This window comes from Passer domesticus, chromosome 4, assembly GCF_036417665.1.
Source record: "Passer domesticus isolate bPasDom1 chromosome 4, bPasDom1.hap1, whole genome shotgun sequence".
Classification (NCBI taxonomy): Eukaryota; Metazoa; Chordata; class Aves; order Passeriformes; family Passeridae; genus Passer; species Passer domesticus.
The window spans coordinates 77522314-77549698 of NC_087477.1; the positions used below are offsets into that span (position 1 = coordinate 77522314).

Genomic DNA, 27385 nt, shown 5'->3' on the forward strand with positions numbered 1-27385 from the left:
TAATAAACAGTGAGTTTTTAAATGCTAATCAAGCTACCTCTGTATGAGAAGCCAGGTCTTGCTCACAGCCCAAATGTAGAAAAAATGTAAATCTATTCTCCTTTGTGCAGCAATTACTGTTTCTAGAGGCACTCAACCAGTACGAGTGATTCCTCTGAAACTGGGCAAGGCAAGTGTGAGTGAGGCACTGCTCTAACCCCACAGGCACCTGCAGAGTGGGTGTCTCATGGGGCAGGAGGGCTGGGGCGTGTGACAGACCCTGGGTGTCCACCTGTGCCAGGCAGGGGCAGGGACACAGAGCACTCACCCTTGGGGAGCTTTGCCACGCTGGGGAGGGGGAGTCAGGCTCTCCACACCTATCCCCACGGCCATTCCATCCCCCAGGGCAGGGCTGGCTGCATCCCCAGCTCCCAGCTGCCATGGTCTGATTTTCCAGCCCTTTGCAGGGCTGCTGGCACCAGCACAGGGTGGCTGCCCTGGGGATGGGGGCACCAAAGCTGGGGTGGCACTTCAGCCTTCCTGCACCTTCTCTGTGTGTCATGGTTTGACCACACTGTGCCAGCAGTGCTTGTGGTGACAAGTTTCCTCTCGTGCACAACAGAGACTTTGAAAGGCTGCAGCTTAAGCTGAGATTGTATCTTTGCTCTGCCCACTGTTTTCTGTCACTGGAATGTTTCCTAAGAAATTGCTTTGCAGGCTTCAATTTCTGCATCTGATGCATATTTAAATAACTTTCCAGTGTCCTTGTTTAATTTTGTTTAATTCACTGTTCTGAACGTTCACTGAAGCCAAATTACGAAACACATTGGTGTCTGGATATTTCCATACCTCCTTTTTAATTTTTTTTCTCCACTTGTATCTTCCAATTCTAACCTCCCTGTTGGAAGAAGCAAAGAAAGAATAAAAGAATTTGAATGGTTCTTTCTGGGATGGTATTTCTAAGCAAAGAGATAGCAGGCTTGGGCTCTGTGCACACAAGGCCTGCAAGAATGGTGATGTTAAAACAATCACAAACCTTACAGACAGAAGCATAACTCTTTTACTGCTCTTGGCATTGGTTAAATCTACAGAGGAAATTGAAGATTTTTATGATTCTATTAAAATTACTGTTCAACACATTCAAAGGGATGATAGAAAAACATAAAGGGCAGTGTCTCATACGTTAATGTTAACCTGAAATATCATTTATATTGAAATTTGACTTGACTTTCAAGCACCATTTGAAAGGTTATTGCATGTGAAACTGAATTAAACCACATGGATGAAGTTTGCCCTTTCGTAATTTAAAAGAAGAACTATATTTTGCTTTATGTAAGTCCACTCTCAAAAATGAAAAAAATCCAGGGTTTTGCCTCACCCTACCACCCCCAGCACAATCACCAGTTTGTTAGGGGTGGAGAAAAACAAAAGCAGGTGAAAAAGCAACCCTCAAGGGCAGGCTCTGATGCCAGAACTGGCTTATGCCAAAGTGCACATTAACAAGACAGTTTCACCTTTACACCAGAGTGGCTGAAATTAGATATTTCTCCACTCTCTAGTTCCTAAGTCTTGTGTTTCCATCCCTGGTTTTATTAGTTTTGGGCTGATGAAATTCTTTCCCATGCCATCCCAACGTTTACCTCTTAGACTGCTCTAGTTATTTGAAGCACAATACCTTGTTTAGCTAGGCTGGCCTGCTACCTACATATGAGCTGGATCAAATAACCCTGCTTCAGTCACCTCTTTAACTTTTCCAGGAATTCTGTTGAAAACTAACATCCATCTCCCCAAGGGGTGTGTAGTGCACAGTCTCTGCAAGCCTATGGAATTTTGCTAAGTAGCTTGGAAATGCTAGGATTTGCATGGAAACACTCTTAACCAAGTGGGACCCCAGAGGGGGAAAAAAAAATAAAAATCCCAGCCACCCTCATCCTCAGATGACCCCAGCAAATGCAGCTTTTAAATGAGGCAAGCGAGTTCAACAGAAACCATCAGGCTTTTCTGAGAATTTCACCACTGCACTCCTGCCAGCTCTACCACTCTGGGCATGAATGCAGCAGCTTTGCAGGCAGCTGGAAAGCACAGACAAATGGTCACTGTGCTCCAGCCGTGCCTCTGCCCACAGCCGGGCATGCCAGCGAGCTGAAACTGTGAATATTGGCACGTCTGTGCCTGCTGTCACTCACAGGGAGGCAGGAGCACTCCAACTTCAACACAATGCAAAGATGGGACGGAGATAAATAGAGGGATTTATGGTCTCTACAAGCTGAATGTTTAATGGAACAGGGAGGAGCTGTCAGGAGATGGCATTATGAAGAATGATTTTTATTAGACTGGGAATGGATTTTCCTAGCTGAGGTGTTCAGTGCAAGTGGAGGGAAGATTTGGAAGTGGGGAAGAGTTTCTCAGAGGTTTATTTTTGTGGCTTTACATATGTAAACTGTTTTGCAAGGAAGAGGCCCTGTTTTGGGAAGGAAAAGAGAGCATGGCCAGGAAAAAGTTATAAGAATTAGGTAAAAATCTTCTTTTGCCCCTAAATATGCCCCCCATAATTCAAATATTTGTATTTGTGAGATATATTTGCATATTGGGATGTACATTCATGGAGAAATATTTGTGTGTTGCTGCTGGGACAGAGATTTGTGTCCCTGCCTGTGGCAGCAAGGGTGGAACTAGATGATCTTTGAGGTCCCTTCCAACCCAAACAGTTCTACGATTCCAATTGTGAAAAGAAAGTAGAGACAGAAAAAATGTATTAAATTGTCTACTTGTGAGCTCAAATAACCATGTTGCCACTGCATATTTTTTTTAATTTCAAGTGAGTATAAATTCATCTGTCTCTCTTCTCTAAAACTTTTTGCACAGTGAACAGTCCTGTCTCCACTCCCACCAAAGTCAGGCTTCCTGTGATTCCAAAAGTAAACAGGTTCAGAGGACATGAATGGCAGCAAACAATGTAAACAGGAATTCTCATGCTAAATGTACCCATGTTCTGCTATACTTAGAAGTGGAAGTCAAGTCAGTGTTTGGTGAAGCAAATCTGCTGCAACCAAGAAGGAAGCAGAAAAATAATCAACATATGGGTCAGTCAGTCCACAGAGGAAATCCGAGGTGCAGTTTCACAATGCCTTAAGCCCAAAACAATATTGGTTCACAAGTTCCCTTTCTGCTTGGCCTTGACCTTTTGGGAAGGGTTGGAAAGAGGAAAGGGTGTGAGAAAAGGGTGTTTTAAAACCAGATAGTCCAGGAAACTGATTTTGCCTTATAAAAATGTGTGTTCATACAATTGGGGAGGTGATACAGAGAGGAAACAAGTCTGGGCATGGAAAGATCTCCATGATAGAGCCATGTGGGCAGAGTTTGCTGCCAGAGCCAGACGGGTGTGGAAGCAAATACCAAGAGTAAAACAGGGAGATAGCTATTGGCATGTTCCTTAATTTCAGATACCATGTTTAGTGAGAGTGGGTAGAGCTGGGATTTGTGTACAGCCTCATTTCTGGAGGGATGGACTGATTGTTTCATGATGAGGCAGTTCTGGTGTCATCTCTGCTTGCTCCTTTCCTGGTGATGTTGCTGTGCAAGGACCATCTACCATGTTCATCTGTTCATGAGTTGGGGCTTGTAAAGAGACAGAAGGATTAGGAGTAGGTGGCAGCAATTACCATGTAGTTCAAGTTTTACTTATTCCTGTTATGGTCAAAATCACACTTTGCTATGCAAATTTTTACTACCCTTGGTTTGTGTTGTTTGTTGTGGATTTTTTGTTAGACTTACTCATAGAGCCCGGCGTTGACAGCTGCCCCTGGCATCTCTCGATACCTCAGTGCAGGTAAGAATAATAACATTCAGCAACACTGACATCTTGTGGCTGATGAGAAATGTCTCAGACAGGCCAGAACAGCCAAAACCACCTCTTCATCCTGCGTTCATTCATCATCCCCTGAAATGCGGTGATGCTCAAAGGGATGAATATCACAAGTCTGGGAATCGGGAGGTTAAAAGGAAAAACATGTATAAAGGTGCTGAGCCGTGTGTGTGGATAATCCGGCTGCACACTAATCCTTTGGGCTAATCTTCTCCATGTGAATGATTCCCTCCAGAGGACAGGGATACAGCCTGGCACGTTTGACGTGACAAACGAAGCTGTCACTCCCTGCAGATGATCCTCTTTGTGTTTACTTCCTCCACTGGGAAGCTGGGAGAGAGAATACCTCTGGAAAAGGCCCCAGGAGGAATCTTTCTCATTACCTATTGTTGCTGCCAGAAATAAGTCCAGCAACGCCAGGCTCTGAATCCCTGCCTTTCAGCCAGTGGAGATTTTTTGGGAAAAGGGCTGGTAGGGAAGCCTGTTTGTATGAAAAGATGTGTAGGAGCAAATCCTGGTTGGCTGGAAGGCTGCAAACTTTTCTGCATGCTTAGAATAATATTATCCCCAAGTGCCACATCTGTGTGCCTTTTGGACACTTCCAGACCTGTCTTAGGCCACTGATACTTAAAGATATGCAGTACAAAATGGCCTTACTCTTGACATATGGGCAGAAGGAGAACATCCAGTTTGGACTCCTATGGATGGTGGAATGGTCAGATTTCTTTTTTTTTGGTCTAAAGAGAGATGTTTGTGACTCTGCAGCACGTGATGGTCAGCCTTGGACTTCTCAGTTGTAGCAGCTTCTTGGAATGCTTCATTGTTTGCCTGTGTTCCCACTGCTAATGAACATCTGTATCCACTTTATCATTGGAACCCACTGACGAAATTATTACTGAACACTAAATTAAGTGTTATGCAATGGTCTTTTGCAAGTATCTAGAGAACTTTAATGCTTCCTTGAGGATGGTGGGTCTGGGATTGCAAGGAGTAATGACCATGTGTTCTGCTCACAGTCTGTGCTCCTTGAAATTAAAGCAGTTGTCTGGTTTGGGGCCCATATTGCATGAAATCCTTTATGAAATCTGGAGAAGAACTGTAAAATGCCACACATAGCTAGTGGCTGGGATTAATTTGATTAGGAAAATATTAGAAGTCCAAGACTGAAAGTGATTCAAGCTTGGGGATCATATTTGCTAATTATCTTGGGAAGTGGAAAATAACATCAGTTTCCTAAGGATTCTGAAATGAATTTGCTTTCCTCCCTTTTCCCACCCTGTCCTTGTTCTTGTCTAGCACTACTTTGATTAACTTTACCTGTGAAAACAAGCAATAGACGTGAATGATTTTGAAGTGCTTGGCTGCACTACATTTTGTGCCTTGGCAGCTTTCAAGTCAGTGTATTAAGTAACCTTAAACCACTGACATACACAAATGCTGTAGTTTAGTATACAGCGTAAAAATTCCAATTGAAAATGGTTGATACCATATATTGGTGAAAAAGTACCTCTTTACCTGCTCTGTTCACTTCACTTCACTTAATAATAGATTATTCTTTTGGTAGGAATAATCTGCAGAGAAATCCATTATTCAATGAAATTAAAAGTGTGGAAGCTTGCAAGAAGTATTCATTCATACTGATGTTTTCCTCTAAAAAACATCTTGTTATATTTTCTAACTATACTGAAATCTATCACACTGAATCACAGATGTTTGTTTCAAATAATAAAAAGTGCTCAATTCAGTAGAAACTTCAGCAGTATGCTGAGTTAGCACATTTCAAAATTCCAGCCAACTTGGTGTGAATTTTGTTTCTTTAGTCTTTGAAAGTATTATTGTGACTTTGAGAGGGAAAAGATCTCTACTTCCCTCATTTCTTGAGTACAATTTTCATACACAATTTTCAATGTATCTTCCATTCCATTGGTCACTGGCAAAAATGAAAGATACACCAGCCTGTAGCACTTGGTCTTATGTAAAGCAATATCTTCACTTTATTTTTTGTATAAAAATAACTTTTTTTCCTAATCCAGTGGAGATTTTGCTTTTTTTTTCAGCTCATACTGTAAGAAGGGCCTATAAAATTGCTATGCCTTTTTGTGAGCAACAAAGGAAAGGATTTTATATTTATGACCTCAACTTTGACATTAGCATTTGAAAAAAGGGCATCAAATGGTAAATTATGAGTGAATGGAGGGCTTACCATGACTTTGAATGGATGCATTGTTTCCAGAACTGTAAGCAGGGAAAACTGGGAGTGCTGTTGAAAATTGAAATATGCCCTTGTTTGTTCTTAAAAAATTACACCGTACTCACTTGAAGCTTGGTGAAACAGCTGAAGGTACAAACATGGGACACTTTTGGTGAGCTGTAGGCATTTGTAACCTATTTTTCTCCTCATCATCAGGTGAAGTTGAGGGGTCCCTGAGGTTTTCACTGATATTCAGCCATCAGTTCAACTGTGTGTTAGTTCACAAAACAACAACATTTCTGCATTGCCCAGCAGCCCTGCATCACTCACCCCTTATTGGAGCAACATTGGTGACAGGATTGGAGTTGTGTAAGCTTTGACCTCTCCTCGTTTATATCAGTCTACAACGGTCTTTCCCCCTCTCACACTGTATTTTTTATAACATATGGTCTTTCAGCTGTAGGGCTAGAAAGCCAGATGTCCTCATCTCTTTTGGTCAATACAATCAGTTATGCTGCCAATCATGAGCCCTTTAAACCCTGCTACATGACATTACAGTGAGTTTGTGTTCATATCCTTAGTCTAAACCTATTTACCAGACTCATAATGATGCTCTAAAACAATATCTGTGCCTCGCCCAGTCATACACAAACTGCTGTATTTCAGTTGTTAAGTAATGGACAAGCAATGAAGCAGCTGTTGGAACATCGTGCTGGATTTGTCTCTCTCAAGCTGAATGACAGAATTTGCCAGGTCATTTAATCAATTTCATACTGATTTAAGCTAGATAAAATCAATCATCTTAGCTCATGGATTTGGTAGCTGGAAAAATTGTCTCATCAGCATTGCAATGCCATACTTGAAATAATTTTTGGGTTATAAAGGAAAAAATCCTTTCCAGAGTTCACAGCATAGCAACCCAAACCCTGCTAAGCTGCTGCGTGCAAGACAACTAAAACTGTAATTCTGAAATGACCAATTTGTAAACTAAGAGGCTTTGTGATCAATCAAAATATTAATCTGAATGGCCAGTTTTCCTCAAGAGTGAGATTAAATAATTTAATCGATAGGGATTAGATTATAATCTTGTTAAATAGGGAAAAAGAAATCCATGCAAGTTTAGAGCTGATAATTTTTTGTGTCTGTTTTTAATAAACCATCTGGTTTCTGTATTTCACTGGCAACCCATGCATTGAGAAAGTAAAACAAAAAAAGGGAACTTTCATTAGGGAAGTTTCATTTTCTATCTACAATAAAACTCAATCTAGATTATATTTACAAGAAGACGTTAAAGTATTTGTAGTGTTTTGAAAGGAGAGTTGCAAACTTTGATTTGCACAGGGGATCATGAAGGTGTGAGGACAAGGAAGAAAAAGTAATCTGCCTAATCAGTGTGATTTTGGGAGCCAACATCTGTAGCCTTCCATTGAGCAGGGTTTTCTTTCCAATATAATAAATTTTGCCCAATTTAAAACTTAAAGAACAGCCATTCAGAACCAATGTGCCCTCACTGAAGGTAAAAACATGATGCTGATCAAAAGGGGTCAAGACATCAAGGAGGAATATTCTTGTCTAATATTTAAGCACAAGACTGCACCCTTAGGTGCCCAGCCTCCTTGCTTGTGGTTGGCAGAAGTCACATTTGGATACTTTGGTTCCCTTTACAGTGGGAATTTGTGGGGATAAGTGTGCCCCAGGGTGACCTCAGCAACAACTCAGGCAGGCAGGCATGAGTTTCCAAGCCACATATCAGAGCTTGGTGTGCTTTTTGTATTTAATTTGATACTTATCCTCAATGTGGACTTCATAAAGTCTGTACTGCCTCCTGCATGCTTCATAAAGTCCAAATCAGGGCCACACTCCAGAACAATGGAGTGCACTTTATAAAGTGCAAATTGGCTATGCAAACTTTATTAAGTATACAATCCTGCTATTAATGCCTAATCACTCCCCAACAAATTCATCATGCTACTCGAAAGCATTGTTTTTCATCATGTTCAGCAGCTTAAAATAATTTTTGCTTTCCAATTTCAGCATTTTAATGCTTCATGAGCCAAATAAAACTAGGAAAATGTCAATGAGGTGAGAATACCTCTGTTTGACTCCCTTGGTGAAAGTATTCAAACACATGTCTTGGTTTACCTCAAACTGCAGAGAATTCACATCATGGTGTTGGGACTAAATCTGCATAGAATTTGAGGCACATAGATTTTGATGAGTTGAATCCGGGGCCAGGATTTTTTTTCAAAACATACAATTCTGTAGTGAGGAAGGTAATGCCTGCTTAAAGATTGACACCTGGCACTGGATTCCCAAGAGAATGTAAAACAAATTAAATATTCTACTCTTAGCACCTTGAAGACACATTTTTGTTGTCCACTGATACTTCTAAATTCCTACATTAGACATTTCACAGACTTACAGAGATTAACTTGTAGCTATGTGCAGAAGAATTGCCTTAGTCTAGAAAGAGAGCCATGCAGTGAAAAGAGTTTAACTTAAATGTGAGCTTTCTCTACCTCAGACAAGTCCTCTAACCCATCTGGCTGTGGAGTAAAAGTGAGAAAAGACACAATTCTTCCAGGCTAATCTTGTGCTAAGCCCAGTATGGCAGATACATCTGAGAGTGCAACCACATGTGGCCTTGAAGCCAAGTTAAAAGGTTGGATTCTTCTCATTTGTCATTGTTGCAATCTGTGCTGAGTTTCTTGGCATTTTCCAGCCTTAGAAAACTCTTAAGTGTCTTCAGTAACAAACATTCAGATAAATTTTTAAATCCTAGAAAGAACTGTGAGTTTTGCAAATCTCAGCATAGATCCATTAGAAGCTCTGTACAGTCTGCTAATGCATGTTTGTAATATCTTTTTGTTTATAATTTTATTATTTGTAAGACTGGATGGCATATGGTGACACTTGTGATCAGTGAATTGTTGGTGTTTGAGTATCTTCAACTCTCCATAGTTTTGGGTTTCCATTCCACAGGACCATTTAATCTGCTCTGGCTATCTGGAGGTGTTCTTTCAAGTTGGCAACCAGCATTTAAGGCCATTCCTTGCTGTCTGCTGCTTGCCCCTTCTTCCAGTAACCCTTAATTTTTCTGTTTCCTCTGTTTTACAGCTCAGTGCATTCTGTGGGTGTGGCAGCCACACAGACACAGCAACATTTTTGGTGTGCAGCTCACACCAAAATGTGTGCAGTTTACTCAGTTCTGAGGCCCTGGTTACAAATATATTTGAAGGAGAGGAAAACCTTCAGGAAACCTTGAGAACATCATCTTACCTGGATGGTCAAGGGGCTGGAGAACATGCCAGAGATTGCAAAAAACATGCCAGAGATGGCAAGATGGTCCTTGCTTGAACCAAACTGAGAGTATGGAAGAGGACAAACCTGGAGTTCTGAGGTCATGGACTTGAACTGAAAGAGAAGAAATTCTGATGAGATAAAAGGAGAAGGGTTTTCACCATGAGGTGGATTATTCATGAGAGTAGACCGAGAGAGATTTGCAAACACCAGCTATGGATATATGCAAAACTTTAAAAAATCTTTGTAGAGGCTGATCTAGTCAGACCTGCTCTGAACTCTTTTTTGGGGCTAGATGATGTCCTTTCAACCGACATACTTTTCTGTGGTTGTAAAATAAATAAAACAATCAGTATTTACCAAGTGCAGAATGACACTGAGTACTATACAGAGGGAACTGTTTTGTAGACTGAAGAGTTCATGCTCCAAATAAAAACAAAGTTTTGTGTGTGTGTGTTTGTGTAGGGACTGGGGGTGCACTGAAATTAAGTGATTTGCTGATCTTTCAGTTCTTCTGAAATTCAGAGATGGAAGAAGAAAGTTTTATCTCAGTCTCATTCTTTCCACTGTTAGGGTTCAGACCATGGTGAGCAGGAAGCATTGTAAGGTTACACAGGATGGAAGGATTGCAAGAGTCAGATGAATGTTTGGGTTCTTTCACTTACAAAAGATATTTTTGGCTATGACATTTTGCAACAGTTAAGGAAAAAGTCCCACTTGCAGCAGTGTGATATTCAGATAGACACCCTATCACCGTTACAGGAACCATTTCTTACCAAGAGGCAAAAAATTTCTTTTTATTTCAGTAATTTCCTCTGATCACTCCAGGCCAGTTCTGGGCAGTGGGCTACCAGTCATTTTTCTGTGAAATCCCTAAATATCCCGGTGTTTACGCAATTCCAGTGTTGCAGCATGTGAGAATAAGTTTGTTCGCAAAAGTTATTTGAAAAAAGTAGATCTCTCTATATTCTCTCTCAATGGACCACAAATTAAAATATAGTGAGAATATTGAATAACTAATTTCAAAGGAGATTCACAGTGGCTTGCAAAGGAAGACAAATAAAAAATGACCCCTTTGCATGTATGATGAATTCTGATTCCTCCACACTCTCTTTAATAATTAGAAACATGGTTTCACTGATACACTTTACAAAACCATTCTGGGGATTCATGAATTTAAAAGAAAAAAAATAAACTAGATGTGAATAATTCATAGTTAAATAGCGCTGGGCCAAGATATTGCTTCAGTATTTTCAAGTATGGAGGTTTTATTATTCTCTTAAAGTACGAATAAAAACAAGGTTGTTTTATCACACTTGGACTAATCAATGATATGCCTGAAGCACAGTTGGCAGTAAATGATCCGTTTTAGTTTAAAACATTATTTAAATCGATGTGTATTGTAAGGGAGTCATAAAAATCTTCAAATTAAAGGGTTTTGAGCCATAAAAATAAGTAATATTTTTAAGAGTTTTTTAAGGCAGTAATGTTTCCAAGTAAATAGGAGATGGGCCAAGCAGTTCTCTCTGAATTACCCTTCATCAGGTTTTCACACCCTATTAAGGTACCCTTCATGAAATATCTTTACATTACACTTCATGATGTAATTTGAATGCATTAGAATTAATTTGCCAATAAACTGCAGTGAAAATATGGAATATGCTACCCCCAAAAGCTTACGAACCGTCTCTGTTTAGCTTGGGCCACATACCACAAACTTTACATTGCAAACCACATGAGGGTCTCCAATGTAAAGTTTGCAGGTAAAAGCCAAGCCTTGCAAGTACAGTGCTTTATTCAGGAGTGAGTGTTGGAACCTAGGACACCCCTTTGGGTGCCCTGGATGACATGTGCCCCTGGCAGGGGGCTGGGGAATCCTGGCAGGAAGCCAGAGATACTTGGGATTTTGATCCTAACCCATGGAGCAAATTACCAACCTTGTACAAAGAATAACAAGTCACAAAAATTTAACTAGAGTGATAATGAATTAATCACAGGGTGAAAAGCGGAATTTTTGGGGGATTTTACTATAGGGGTCTAGGAGGCAAGATGGAGGGATTTGGGTGTTGTCCTATTCTTCTTCCTTCTTCTTCCTAGCCTCCATCTTCTTGGTGATGCTGGCACATTTGGATTGGTTTAGGATAGAAGTAGACAGTCTAACATAGGTGATAGGTATTGGAAAATAATGATAAATAAAGTACTCTTAATTCATAGTATAAAATGTAGACACTAGCCCAGGGGCGGGCAGTGTGCCCTTGACAGACCTGCTAAACAGAAATCTGAGGGTCTGAAAAAATGTTTTGGATAACAGACAATAAACAACCTTGTGAACCAGAGCCGAAGAACTCCGACTGGGCTTGGAAAAAAGGATTCTCAGGGTCATCCTGAGTGCAGGAAACCCAAGAAGTGAGCTCGTAGCCCAGGGAGGTAGAGCTGTAGGTCTGCACTCTGGAGTCAGGGGTTTTAGTTTGCTCCCTGAATGCAATACACTGGGATACCACTGAGTCAGTGATGGCTTTGCAGACAACTTAAAAATATTCCTTTACCACCAAAGGCAGGTTCCTCCATTTTTTTTTTTTTAAGCTGGCCAACTTCCAACACAGTGTCCTGTAGTGCCAGTCCACCCCTGAGTCCTCACCCCTAAAGCACGGGTTACCTGTTGTAGAAGGTCCAACATGGCCCTTGGCAGGACCCTATGGATGAGTTTCAGGCAATGTGAGCTCACTTAGATGTCTTGGAGATGTGAGAAAGGATTTGCAGGGCAGTGCCTTTTAGGACAGGGATTTTTACCTAGTTCAGTATATAAATATTTAAGGTTGCTTTCAATACCTGCCACTCTGATGCGGAGGATCTAACACAGCAACCAGGGAATCACCTAAGAGAGCAGAGGAGAAAGGTTTTGAAGTTTCCTCATTCTTTACTTCCAGCTCTCATTCCCATTTGCTGGCAGCTTCTCTCTCTGCAGCTCTAGAGAACCCCTCCTTGTAGGTTTTGGTTGAAAGGCAATGAATATTCCATATGTGTCATGTCAGACATGCCATGCTGAGGCTTGGAGTCCATCCACCGAAGGCGAGACTTCCAGAGTTTATTCCCTTTGATTATAGGCAAGGAGAGTGAATGGAAATACTGACAACAGGATGTATTTCATAGTGGAAAAACTGGCACGTGTTATCTCACAGTCTTCATAACTACTATTTTCTTTTAAAAACTTTTGTAAAATATATAAGCTAAGTACATCGAGAGCTGAGTTCTTCTAATCTTCAGCATTATATGCAAACTAACTGGAAAAAAACTCCCCACCTCAGCAAGAAATATTTCTCACTAAGTAGGACCAGAAGTGGATGTGTCCAAACACCAGGAGGCAAAATTCCATTTTGTAGGGTTTCCATTCATTAGTGGAAAGAAAACAGAGAGATCTTCAGAACCTGGAATATTCTCACAAGATTTCTGACTTACTTACAGACCCAAGAGTTCTGCATCACCGGAATGGAGCTTGAAGTCTGTCTTCCTACAGTGCATTTCCTACAGTTCTCCTACAGCAAAACCAATTCCATAGGACTGAGGTCTTGCAATATCCTGTTTGTAAATGGAGATAGTGAAGACATGGCAAAGCTTCTTGGAATTTGTTTCTTCTCTGTGCTTGAGAGCCATCTCTGATAGCCTCAAAGCCTAAATTTAGCCAGGGCCAAAGTGTTCAGGGCTGAGCTCACCAAACCACAGCAAGCTGACCTGTCTTACTGCTCTCTGAGGGTGCTGGAATTTCCCAGCTTTTCTGGAAACCTGGCTTTTACCACTTGCCCAAGGTCCCCCAGGAGCTGATGGTAGAACTGGCAGCTGAAACTCAAAGGAAATTTGATTATGCTGCCTTGGGCAGAACAGAGGGCTGGAAAATTCAGAACAGGTAAAATTTCAGTGATGAGGTGAGAGGTACATGGAGTCACCCACTCTACACTTTTCTAGATGGAATTTTGCCATTGTCTGTCATTTCACCAATAGGTTTGAGAAGCTGGAAGGACAAATTTTACAAAATTTGTGCAGGTTTTTTCCCCTTCTGCTGAAGGCAAAAAGAGAAGAGAAGGCAGGACATGTAGGCAGTGTTTGGAGACGTTGCAAGGGGACACAAAGCAAGGATCCTGACTTTTAGTCAGGCCAGTGGGAAATGCCAATGAAGCTGCTGTGATATCTCCTGGCCAGTCTCACCTCGGTTCTTCTTCAGGTTCCTTCTCCTATCCCCAATTCTAGCCAAGCACTTCCTTATTTTACAGCTACAGTCCCCTTATCCAGAGGATGCTCTGGAGCATGAAGTCTGGTTTGTTTTGGATGATATTTTCCTTAAAAAGAAATAAGTCTGCCCATAGTAGAGAGCTTATTCTCTTATCCATTTTCTTGTTCCTCTGGCAGAAAAATCTTGGCACTATCTTGAAGGAGCATATTATGTTTCTAGTGAAAGGAAATAATTCCAGTCATTCTCAAGTAATCCCTCTTATCCACTACTGCATTAATACTACAGGTCCTTAAAAAGAAACCCATCTAACTTTTTTTGGCTAAAATGGAGTCACTGAATAAAGAGACAGGAAATTAGAGAATTTTTTTTTAGTATTTTGGATTGCAGGAGAAGCTATCTCCTCACACTTACTGCCAGAAATCCTGAGAAAAATTTCAAACTAATAAATAACATTATTCTTATTGAAAATTTTGCAGAAATATTTGGCAGTAAAGAAAGACCAGTCAGATTCTTTAGAGTATAAGGTTTAAAATGGAAAGTCTGACACATTCTTCAGCTATAATAACACAAATGGGATCACTGTAATTTTCAGTTCTGATTATATGTTACAAAATCACTGCCAAATACCCATATATTCACGAGCCTGCAGAAAACAATCTGCAAAAATAAATATGGAGAACTACTGAAGAAAAGTGCAGGCAGCTGTAAATGTAGGAAATATAATGACAAATCCAAACCTAAAATCAAGATACTGTTGATAACTAGTCAGAGGAATTTCACTCATACCCTATCAAATTGAATTTAATCACTGACAATTTCCATTATCTAAGAATACAGTGATTTATTTGCAGACATTCTAAGACAAAAAGCTTTTCTAAGATGGGATTAATTTTGAGGAGATAAGTACTAAGCAGGAAAGAAATTATAGGGATGTTTTACCTAAACTGCATAATATAAACCATGAGAATTCAGACTCAAGGTTACATCAAGGAGAAGAAACCAAGTCCTGAAAATTCATTAGTTTCAGTCACATGAAAATGAATAATTTTCTCATTGGAAAAGAGGTATTTTGTTGCCAGCACAGTTCAGAATACTGGGATTAAACAAAGATAAAGAGAAGATAAGGAGAGCTGGTTTAGCATGAATGCAGAACAACTGCTAATGATAATATCTATCTATCACTTCATGATGAAGTGATTGATTGTGAGACTGCACAATAGGAGTAATAAATGGGCCCTTTCCCATGAGGTTTCATATTCCTTTGTAACTGCTTGTAGTTGGAGTTTGCAAGAGTTTTGCTGAGAGAGAAAAATGAAAACCTGTTAAAAGATGGAGCCCTCACTTCTTTGTGGTCAGAAATGCACAGTAAACTGCTAACACAGATTTCTGTAAATTGAGATAAATATCCTCCCATATATAACAAGACACACAACAAAATATAAGGAGAGAAAAATTTTCCAGTGTGAACATGCAGAAATTAATGGTTTAAAATGCAATAATTACATTATTTTGAACCAAATTCTCTCTGGATTGCAACTTTTCTTGAGTGCTTGAATTTTCCATGAGACTGACACATTTGCATTTCATATTTTTCTTCAGTCAGCCTGTAATTTCATTTCAGTCTGTACTGGTTTAGCAATGAACATCCTTAAAAAGAGATAGTTTCAGGAATGTGGGCATAGGAATGTGACTCAGTGTTTAGGATATTTTAAGTTTGCTGCTGAACCATTGCCTATGCTTTAGTGGCCCTCCTAATTAGAGTAATTAGTAGAAAATACAGACTTGAAAATTAGGGTGAGAACCATATGAGTTATGGTCATCCATTTCTCCCTTAGTGATAGCTGTGGTGAGGTTTGAATTAAACTTATTAATGTCTCTTTTGGGTGATTTTCTATTTGTAGGTCATGCACAGGGTCTGTTTTTTTCACTAATAGGAATTCTTCTTCCTGAACCTAACTTCAGCCTAAAAGCCCATTTCCAAAATTTCCATTTCTCATTCCTGCATGACTGACTGTGTCTGCTTATGTGAATACTGTTTGTAGAAACAGCAAACACTGAAATCCTTAAGCAAAATATGTGTTTTAATAGCTGCAATTATTGCAGAGCTGTAAACTTTGGTGGGGCTCTGCAGCTGGAAGTTTTTGAATTTTCCAAAGAGTCAAGTTGAACGAAGTTGTGTCTGATGGGTAAAAAGATCTCACTGTTTTACAGGGTAAAAGAGAGGTACCAAGTAAAAAACCCTCATGATTCTGAATTTGGGGACTTGAAAGGTTATGTTGGCATCTAACGATGCCTCCTTTCTTGTTTCTTTCTGGAAGCAGAATTGGGCTTGTGGCTCCAGCACACTTCATTAAAAAGGCCCTCAGATTTTCATTGGAAGGTGAGGAGCCTGCCAGATGCTAGCATAAAGGCATCTCATTTATTTTAGTGCAAGTGGGTGTTGCTGTTTAAAATCAGATCTTCACATGGTCTTGCAGTGAATTGCCCAAGGTCATTCAATGCCTGTGGGAAAGTCCTGAGGTGTTTTTGAATCACTTCTTCCCTCTGCAACACAATGAGCCCAGAAAATCCCTGCTGTTTGGGAGCCAGAAGGTTATGCATAGAGAAACTTCCTCCTGAACAAACCCACCAAAAAATGAAATGTGTACACAGACCTGGAGAATGATCTCTTTTGATTTTCCCTGTCTGCTTTTGTGTCTGCAAGTATGTTCATGCAAGTAATGAAATTCCAGAAACACCTTCAACTTTGATTGGCACTTTTTCAATACATATAAAAGTACTGGAGAAGCCAGACCTCTCCATAGTCCTTTTAAAATAGTAGTTTTGGGGAACCCTCTGTTTAAAATTTTTATTTTGCACATTTTTCAGAAAGAATTGGAGGTGCAAGTGCTAGTTCTGCATCCTTGACCAGTCTGAAGCACAAGCACCCTTCCCTCTCTCTACTTGTTGTGTAACTGATGGAATAGGCTTGTTTCCTGAACACTGGCATATAATATGTCCTTCCAGCCCTCTGCTAGTGATGATAATACACAGGCTCTCTCCTCTTCCTTTTGGGACACAGAGAAGGAAAAGAATTATTTAAAAGTGAAGGATTTTGTGAGGGGCAGGTGGTGCTCCAGAGCCAGGTGCAGAAAGCTGTGTCTGCAGAAAGGTGGAGGAGGTTCCTCTGCTTGGCAGGATACTCATCTGAGCTGATGTGGCTGGAGGGGGCATCTCCCCAGCCTGCTGTGGGGTTGTTTCATGGCTAGTCCATGAATCTGGACTTGAAAGTGTTCCTAAGATCAGAGCTAAACACAGAGGAGATCTCATCACCCCTGCATCAATGATTTCATGAGGTCATAATCGGCTGAACAAGGACAGCATCTTCTATGGAACAGAGTTAAAAGCTTCTGGTTATTAGATTTGGGACGTTAAAGCAGAGAGCTTAAACACTGGCTACACTACTTTTATCTCTTGGCCTGAAAGGAAAATCTGCTGCTCTCAGAGGCCCACAAACTGGCATGTCAGCTGGGGCACCAAATTCCTTGGTCTGGCAGCAAAAGTAGCCATGGGAGGCAAGAAATGCCAACATTTAGATCCTGGCAATGTGTGAGCAACCAGTGCTAAAACATTCTGGAGGGTGTGTAAAGGCATGAAAAGCTTCCAGACAAATCCTCCCAAAATACCAAATCTCTGTGATTAGCAATCTCTCATGTGTTGTCTCTACTGCAGACCCAGAAGCAAGTGAAAGATAGTGAGGAATACTCATATGATTTTTAAATTACTATGACCTTAAAAAAAAAAAGAAGTTGTAATTATTTTAAGTTTCTATGAGTTCTAGAATGATTAAGTCTACCTTCAGGTTATCACCTCAAAAGCAGTGTTTAGTAGAGGGCTGTGTTTGGTGTGATTGGGTTTTGTGTTCAGACTCATCCCACTGAGGGCAGGAGGGGAGACCAAGGGATCATCTCCAGCATGTTTCCTAACAGATTAAAAAAGAAAAGAAGAAAAAAATGAGTGAATTCTGAATAAAAAGATAAAAAAGAGGGAAAAATGTGTCCTTTTCATCTTTGAAAAGGGGTAGGGAGATGGTTTAGAGTGGCGTTTCTGAGACAGAAGAGGCAGGCTCAGCTTACCAAGTTAGTTTTGGAGGACAATCCTGAACAGTAACACTCAGGAAATGAACTTTTGCTGCTTCTGGTCTCAGCTTGCAGAGTTGGATGCCGGGGGAAATCCTAAATGACAGCTAGGGGAGGAGACTGGTTTCAGTGCTCTCTCTGGGTCTTGTTTCCAACTTAATCATGATGCATTTCACTGTTGCTTCCCAGAGATGAAATTTACTCATTTTTAAGCTGCTGGATGGTAATACTTGTTAGAAATTAATCTCAGAAGTACAAGGAACTTTTTTTTTTCTTGTGGAAGTAAAGAATGCCAGTAAAATGATTTATAAGAATAAAGCCTTCAGGTGTTTTAGCTCCTGCTGACATCTCCCACCTCACTGCAAGGATCTGTTTGGGGCTGACTTCAGGCACCACAACATGATGGTGTACTTTTCTAACTTTTCAAATATAAGAACATAATTTTGTGTGCTGTGTCACCTCCTTAGCAAAGTGCATGTGGTGGGGAGAGACCCTCAAAAAACTGGGTAACTTCCTTTAATCATAGTTCACACCAGCAGACCTCCAGCAACAGCTGCTGCTGCCATTTTTCTTTCTTTACCCACCAAATTCCTGCTAAAATAAAACTTGTGCTTGGCTAACCTGAGCTCTCTAAAATCTAACTGCCCTCCAAAGTTGTTCTGAGAGTTGCCCAGTTCACTGTATGACATAGCCTTTATTTAGCTCCTGCCAAAATTAACTATGTTTAATTTTCTGTAAATCACAGTACTGCCTCTGAGTTTTTGGGGACTGTATTTCTTGACACCTTTTCCAAATTCTAGGTCTGCACTGTGGTTCTCTACCAAGAAAAATGAGACAGATGTTAGATGAAAGTGCTCTGGAGGAAAGAAAATATTGAAAATATGATGGATATCAAAAGATGAGGAAGTATTTAGGAGAGCAACTGGGCATCTGAAGTCAAAAATGATACAATTCTAAAAAAAACCCCATCTTCTGTTTTCAGTTATAAAGGAACAAAACTGGTAAATGTCTTTTTAACTTTTTTTTGTTTTTCTACTTAGAGGTGCTATGTTTAGGAGAGGAAGGAAGAAGTGATTTTATGTAGCCTCCAGCAATATGCCATGTTTTTCATACAATACTTTCCTATTCATTCTTATTTGCATATTTTTTAACATTTTTTTTTGTTTTGGGTTGCTCATACAAATGATTTAAAGGAAACATTCTTCAACAAATCTCAGCTGTTTCTGTATTTCCTAGCATTTTAAAAAGAAAGGTCTTCTGTCTTGTATATTTACATACAGCCTGAATTCCAGATTTGGAAGATGTAATGAAAGTATTCTTTTCTGGGATTAGTTCTTAGGGAAAGAGAATTTCCCATGACCAAAACCACCCCAGTAATAAGCATTGGCTCTGTGCTGGCACCACTGTGACCTTAAATTATGAGCTTGCCCCCATTTGTAGCCAGTTTCCCCTCTTTAAATGCACTGTTAAGTCATTTGTAAATATCATAACTAAATCTGGAAGTGTAATTCAGTGACTATTTAAGGATTAAGAGGAAGAATAACATTACTTAGAATCATATGCAATCTTTTCTGTTTTGTTTAATTTAGTTTACTCTATGCAAGCCTTATCTTACAGACATTCTTTACTCCAGCTTACTTGATATTTTTGCAATGCTGTTGATAATGCTATCAAAAAATAGTTTTTTTCTTCTTTACCAAAAAGAAAAAGTATATTCTGTGAAGTGCACTGACAAAGCATTAGTGATGTGGAATCACTGTCCCTAGGAAGGGCAGAAAGGAAAAAGTTTTGATTTATACTGTTTGTTTTCAAAGTAGAGGAAATTTAAAATTTTAGAAAGAATGTATTGGACTTTACACTCAGCCATACTGGCTGGCTTTATTAAACACTTGGAGCAACACTCTAGTTTCCTTTACCAAGGATGCCAAAGAATTGAAATTCTCTACTGAATACAGTCTGCATTGTAGTCTTCAGTTCATTGAGGTGTTATTCACCTTTTATTCAGTGTGACCTCACAGATTCAGTGAGTATCTGATGTTTGATTATTGTGCCACATTGACAGTTGCTGATTAATTTGTATATCTTATTGTTAATTGCAAGTGTCACAATCTTATTCTTGCTGAACCCACCTTATGATCCCTTATGGTGGTTGAAGTCACATTTTACTTCCTTCAGACAGTGTGGATGGTGAAATAATTTTAAAGTTCTGAGCAGCTGCTTTTGAAGTTATCCTGACTCCCTTTTGAATCAAAATGTCTTAATTTTTAGCTCTTTTTTTTTTTCCATGAAAGCTTACCATTTCCATATGGACATACTGTGCTGTCAACAAACATAATTCTTATACATTTGGAAGGAACATGGGGCAGATTCTTGCCTGGTGCAAACACTCATAATTCTGCTGATTGTGAAGCCCATTTCGGCCTGGAGGGAAATTTTGCAGAGACCACCTTCACTCATTGCTTGGTGTGGGGACAGGCACACAAAAGGAAGTATCTGAAAGATTACTCTGAACTGGGCAGAGCAAGGACATCTGAAATAGTGGAATCTCATGCCATCGACAGCTAGATTTGGAAAATCTGAGTGAGGTAAAAGGGAGACTGAAAATCAGGCACTGGAGCTCAGCAGAGCTGACACTGACACAAAGCTGTTCCCAGCATTCCTTACCTCCCAAACTGCTCCTTCAGTGGTCTAATCCAATGCCCAAAACCCACAGACCCATAAATCCTCTGCTCAGCAGGGCTGAGGAACAGAAATAGCTGTGTCTCAGTTACCACAAGGACAGATCGTCAGCCAGCAGTGGCCCCCAACACAGAAGACAAATTGAATGCAGAGAGACAGAAATGAAAAAGAGAGGACAATGATTCATTGGGGGAAGGAAAGCTCAACCATCAAACAACAGCTGTGAGAAAAATGACTGGGAAACACGTATGCCACATGCACACACACACACACATGTTGATACATGGGACCAATCAGAGTAGAACATGAAATATATATAAACAACTAATTTACTAGAAAGTTTCAATCCAATATAAAGTCCAGGTGATCATTTCCCACAGTGACCTCAACAGAGATTCATTGTCCTAAAAGCTTTGATTTTCCACATTATTTCCTGTGTTTATTCCTTTTAGACCTTCATCTATCCCACACTAAAACCAGCAGGAAGATCCACACTTGAACCTGTAGTTCAGTCTAAGATTTTTAAGAATATTTACTATTACAGACAAGGGAAGAAACATGATGTAGAAAAAGGTATTGCAACTTGCACTTGAGTCAGGAGAACTGTAATCAGAATTGTTATAATCTTGCCATGTCTGGAAAACAATTTGGGAGTCACTGCTCATTGTGCAATTAGCACTGGTAGTTACACTCTTAAAACATGTGGAAAATTGCAGTGGTTGAACTGGAAACAGGACTGCCCTCTAACTAAATTATCAGGGTGAAGTATCTGGTGTTCAGTATTAAAATTAGTTTTGATTAAATTTAATGTTGACAATAGAAATGAATCGTTTCACTGGCCACAGGACTGAAGAGCACATTGTCATGACGTGCAATCAACAGCAGCTCTAGCACTGGAACTGGCATATGGGGAGCATTTGTCCACAGGTAATTAGAACTCCATCCAACCCTCGTTGAAATAAACTTCCCATTGATTTTAATAAGAAATACATTAAACTCTGGACACCACAGTTTATCATAATGTGGTATTTAATCTTTTAAAATTTGGCACCGAATCAAATTCTCTAATTTGGCTTACAAGTTTGCTACAGGGAATGACCTTACTCGTATTATGTGGTATGACAGCTACAAAACAGCTGCTACCAGCTCTGAAGAATGTGAATTTTATGAGCTGGGAAAATAGTTTTTCATTATAGATTGTTACACTGAAGTAGTTACAAGTTCAGGAAACAAGGCAAAAAATAAATTAAAAAATAATAATAAATAGATAAATAATGAATTGCCCCCCCCAAAAGCACTGTAATTCTTTGTTTTCCTACCTGTGCAAGAAAGCAGCAGCTTCAGTGACTGAAGAGACACTCTGAGGAAACTTTTCAAAGTACTCATAATGACATAAAAATTCAAAGAGAAGTCTTTGAAGATTATTATGTTCCTCATCCACATAGTGATTGATATCTCTGAAATCACCAGATAAAGCAGTTATTCTAATCAACTGGGAGATATCTCTTTCATCATCTTTTTTCAGCCCAAGTTTAAAAAATGGCTTATTTTCAGTAAAACTCCCCATTGTGCAATCCACATCTCTGTGAATGTAACCACTGAATTTGGGAGTTCTTTGCAGATTTTCTGGAGGATTGGCCACTCTTCCAAACTCACTGCCTAAGCCACTTCTTGTCATACTTGATGCAAGGAAATTATTATCTACATAAGAAAATGGCTTTTTTTCCCCCCCAGGCCACCTACAACTACATCCTTCAGAAAGTCGTGGTGTTTCTGCAGCACTTAAACATCTGCTCTGTGACTGACACTGGCTGCCTATATAATTTTATTAATGCCACTGAATATTTTGGCACACTTCCTCTCAGACCATTAAAATGGCAGTCACTGGAGGCAGCAGCCACAAGGCTGATCAACAGGAAAGGGTTGCACTGCAGATGTGTGCAGATGTTGCAAGGGCTTTTTTCAAGCCACTGGGGAGAAATGGGCACTTGCAGGTTGTGATTCAGCTCACCCTATGCAAGACATGTAAATAAGGCAGATGGAAAAGTGTGCAGTGACATAAAAAGAGCTGAAGCTGACTGCCTTTGATAGTAGGGCTCACACTGCAAATAGATACAGTCAAGTGAGATGAACCTTGTCCTGCTGCAACAATTTTGACCTGGCAGCACTTGGGTTCTCTCACACTTGGTGATGAAAAACCAAGTGTAGCATGGGACTACTGTATAAAATATTGTGTTTCTTATTTCTCATACAGGGAGAAGGTTTAAATTACTTTCTTGCCTTGTGATGTGCTCTAGGTTTGAGTCACCAATAAAATCTCCCTTACTGTACAAAAAGTGCATTTCTGAGTTAATAAACAAAGTGCATTATTAAGTCATGGTTTGTAAACATTATCCCTGTAAATAAGGATAACACTATAAATAAGGTTATAAATGGAAATAAGGATAACAGTAGCAATTGCTACTGTTTCTTTAAATAACTTATTTAACAAACCACCAAATAATTTAAAACATTTACCTGCTTTAGGGACTGAGTAATTCATGCAGAATTAGCAGTTTAATCTTATCTTGGTGAGGGCTGGCTGGTGATGAATGTGTTCTTACTTTATAGTCAGACTGCAGAATAAAATGCATTTGAGGAGAAATCATTCCTGGTCAGCAGACGTACCAACAGGGTCTGAAGAAGTGAGTTTTCAGCTGGTTTGGTTGTTTCTGTATTATCCTTTAGTTATAATGAACTGGGAGACACCCTGGAAAGAATGGGTCACCTGGGTGTGGTCAGATGCTAATGGTGTCTCAAATATGGACTTTTCATGGAGTGGGTTTAAGTGCTTAGTGATGGTGTTTGAAAATAATAATTAAAAAAAACCAAACAAACAAACAAAAAAAACCCAAAAAACCAACCCAACAAAACCGCAGAAGACAAATATTCTTGAGCCATGAAACTTGATTGGAAGAAAAGCCTTCTTACTAACAATCAAGAGCTAGCCAGGCTCTTGTGAAAGCCCAGGGTGAACAGATTTGTGATTAATAGGGATGGTCATCAAGAATGATGAAAAAATTCTGTCTTTAAATAAAAAATGGGTGATGACATTCGAGCACGCTGGGATGAAGTGTTTCTTACTCATATATACCTGTTGGTGGGCTGGCCTCTGCCTGGTTTGAGTAGACTCTAAGAATAAATTACCATCTGTGCTCAGACTGGCTTCCTATTTGAAGTTCAAACCGTACACAGTTCTCAGATCTATAGGTGGAAGATGAATTTGAGAATGGGCTACAGCCACACTTGGCTGTCATTGCCACTGCAAATGTGCTCCACAATGTGGTTGATGCCCCAGTACTCACTAGGGTTTTCCAGGGCTTGCCTTTTTCTTTAGGATTTGAGCTTTCCCTCTTGACATTGTATTGCCACCTGATGAGAAATGGTAGCAGCTAAATGAGCTTTGCAGGGGTTAATGGTATTTTTAATTGACCTGCCTCCTGTCTAGGTGCCTGAGAAGAAAAATCTACAGGAACTCAAGTGGAATTGAAAGGGTAATCCCAGAGAAGGGAATAGAAAGATCTAATTAATAGATTGTAAAACTAAAAACACTACTGTGGCATCTGATCCTGTGTATCAGAGGTCATAGGTCTTCCCTGATTTAGTTTATATATGAACTTTAGTTTTCTTTTTACAAGCTATCCAATGCTGATATATGAGTTACTAGTGGTGGAAAATCATGCAGACACCTTTAAGCTGTGGCAGTGATTAATTTTCAATGTAAAAAAAAAAAAAGAAAAAAAAGAGGCAGAGCTTTATTTTTGGTCTAAATTAGTCTGATTTCACCTTTCATGAATTTCAATTGTGAGTTGTTACAGAACATGTTGAGTCAATTTCCATTCTTTTGCTCCTCTTCCAGCAAAAGATATGGTTCTGTTTTTCTTGGAACGTTATTTTAAGGTCATTGAGAAAGAAAATGAGAGAGAGAAAAAAGAAAAGGAAGAAAGAAACTGATGGTCAGTGCCAGTATGAGAATTGGGATTTCTTGCTCTGACACTCTCCACTTCACCCAGCTGACAGGAATGATTCAAAGCCATGTTTTTGAATGTTGTTAAGCATTCACGATGGAGCCAGCATGCAGGGAACACTTAAAAGCACATTCGCACACAGGTCTTTGTATTTCTCATGGACCCAGGCACTTCTGAAGACCCAATAACAATGCTTCAGTCTTGAACAGTGCTTTCCCTCTTCCCTCCCCCCTGCAACTTTTAATCTCTCTGCCTCAGTTCCCCAAAGAATATAGAAATGGAGAAAAATGCTGTAAGTGCAAAACACTACAGGACTGGGAGATGTCTGCATGCAGGATGAAAAGGGAGCATATGAGACCATGAGAAGAACCAAATGTTGGTTGGATCACTTCCATATCACACTTAGAATCACAGAATCACGGAACAAGCTGAGTTGGAAGGGACCCCCAAGGATCACCCAGTCCAGCTCCTGGCCCTGCACAGCACCATCCCCAGGAGTCCCACCCTGCGCCCCAGAGCATTGTCCAAGCACTCCTGAGCTCTGCCAGGCTGTGCTGTGAGCACTGCCCTGGGGAGCCTGCTCAGTGCCCAGCCACCCTCTGGGGGAAGAAACTTTTCCTGATATCCAACCTGAACCTCCCCTGACACAGCTTCAGGCCATTCCTTGGGTCCTGTCACTGTCACCAGAGAGCAGAGATCAGTGTCTGTCCCTCCTCTTCCCCTCACGAGGCAGCTGTATCTGCACTGAGGTCTCCTCTCTGTCCCCTCCGGGCTGAGCAGACCAAGTGCCCTCAGCCTCTCCTCACACGCTTCCCCTCAAGGCCCTTCACCATCCCTGTGCCCTCCTCTGGGCACTCTCTGATAGTTTAATGTTTTTCTTACATTGTGGCACCCAGAGCTGCCCCAGCACTGGAGGTGAGGCCGGCCCAGCCCCGAGCAGAGCGGGACAATCCCTCCCTTGCCCGGCTGGCCGTGCTGTCCCTGATGTCCCCAGGACAGGGATGTCCCTCCTGGCTGGGAATCTGAACTCCACAGCTCTTTCTGAGCTGCTGCAATCCTCTGCTCAGCCATCCACTTGCTCTTGCAAACCCTTAGGAAAGAACATGACCACAGCCTGCAGATGCTCACCGTGGGTTTGGAATCTCAGCAGAAAGGCACTCCCGTGTCCCAGCAGGCACGGGGTGGCTCTTTCCCCTGGCAGGTTCCCCTGACATTCTTCCTGCTGAGGAAGGCTTCTAGCAGCTTATCATCAGGGCAGGCTATGTTTCTTGGCTGGCTGGTGCACATTTGAACTTCAGTTCTCACTCTGGGGACCTGCAACCACAGATCTCTTCCAGTAGAAATCCCAAGTCTAAAAGCAGCACAACAGATGTGACCATTTTTCAGTGAATGAGCTCAGGTGTGGCTAGATTGTTCCAGTTTGGTTTGCTAATTTTCTCTCTCATTCTCTTTGCCTCTTTTTCCCCCTCTTTCTTCCCCCCCCCCTTTCATTCTGAGTGAAATAAACTTGCTCTTGGATTTGAAGAACTCTTTTCTAAATTCTCTTCAATGAAGCTCCAGTTCTTCTAGTAAAAAATAAGGGCTATATTATTCAACAGAGATTTTCTGATTCTGAGAAATACTTCTTTGACTAATCTGACATGATAATTTCCAATTTAAATACCAGAAACTAATCTGAAATGAAGACATTTGTATGACTGCTAGATGGTAGATATTTTCAGAAAGAAAGAAATTTGATACAAAATATAGAAATTGTTTAGAACAAAATTACCTTAGTATGGGTCTGGTAAAAATCCAACACGAATGAGGATTAGAAAGGAAAGTAATTTATTTTTCTCTCTCTTCATTTTTCAGTCTGAAGGGAATGCTGCTTTTATAGGTTTTAACTTAGCTATTTCATTTATCTGAGTGGTGCTACCGTGACAAAAATAAGGAAAAGGATGTTTCAGCTTTTTTTTTTGGCCAGCTCTTGTTGTGAACAATCTTTGACCATGTAGTAGAGCAAACTATTGATTTTTGAATGCTCAGGTTTGTCAAAAGCAGTGCATCTATTCTGTTTCTCATCATATATTTTAAACCCAAATTAAGTTTGGGGTTAGTTTTGTGGGCCCAGCTAACAGTTCCCTATGTACTCAGGACACCTGAAATCCTTCTTAATTTTCTTGGTCCCTCTTGATTAGTCTGGAAAAGGTCTTGTTTTTCTTTAATGGGAGCCTTGCCTGGGAATCAGTTTCAGGATGAAGGTCTGTCTTTTTATTCAGTCCTCAGCTGGAGACCAGTTGACTAATACTGCAAGACAGTATTAGTACTTTGCTGTCAGAGCCTGTCAATCCAGAGAAAGCAAGTCTGACTCACTGGAAAATATCCCCATGAGAAAGAGCCTTTCACAACCTCCTATCCCAACGCATGGAAAGATAAATGCTAGGGTTCAGATTTTCCCTCCAGAGACCGTTCTTTAGGAAAAGTCAAAACAGACACATGCTCAAAGTAGGCTCAATAGATTTTACAAGATATGACATAAACGACAAAGAATTTCTAGCAGTGGCTCTCTGCAGACAGATTTATGGAAGATTGAGGGTTTGAGGATTAAACTCTCAGTTGGCTGGTGTGAGACAACCTGATTATTCTGTCCAGCTGGAGAAGAGACGAGTAGCAGGGTCCATCTCAAGAAAATGAATCTATTTAAATGATGCAAGGCTGTCTTCAGCTGGAAGTGTCAGGGTGACACTGAACATAAACACTCATGGATTGTGTCTTGCATGGATATTCTTAAGTGATCAAGAGGCGTGAGGAAAATGGTACCAGGTGTTAAATTCATCACCTCAGAAATGGAACAAAGTGAGCAAAAAATAAATTGAAGGGATGACTGTATAGCAGGGAGCAGGCCTTCAGCAAGATTTATCCAATATGCAGAATAAAATTAATGCTACATTTAATTCAGTTAAATATATTTTATGTAAAGGTACATTGGGATACACTGCTGGCTTTTATTTTTCATTTTCACTGGAAGTCACGCAGCCA

At 40.3% G+C, this 27385-nt stretch overlaps 1 long non-coding RNA gene across 3 annotated transcripts; it reads right to left on the reverse strand.

The window, feature by feature from the left end:
- Nucleotides 1–792: 792 nt before the first annotated feature.
- LOC135299634 (uncharacterized) lies at nt 793–25164 on the reverse strand. Of its 3 annotated transcripts, XR_010361600.1 has the most exons (7): nt 24995–25164; nt 22875–22972; nt 21677–21814; nt 17676–17785; nt 17396–17521; nt 9315–9449; nt 793–877 (listed from the first exon to the last, which is right to left on the reverse strand). It is a non-coding gene; the product is annotated as an uncharacterized LOC135299634 (long non-coding RNA). The 3 variants fall into 3 exon arrangements; XR_010361598.1 differs by lacking the exons at nt 17396–17521; nt 17676–17785; XR_010361599.1 differs by lacking the exons at nt 793–877; nt 17396–17521; nt 17676–17785 and adding an exon at nt 3252–3597.
- Nucleotides 25165–27385: the final 2221 nt, after the last annotated feature.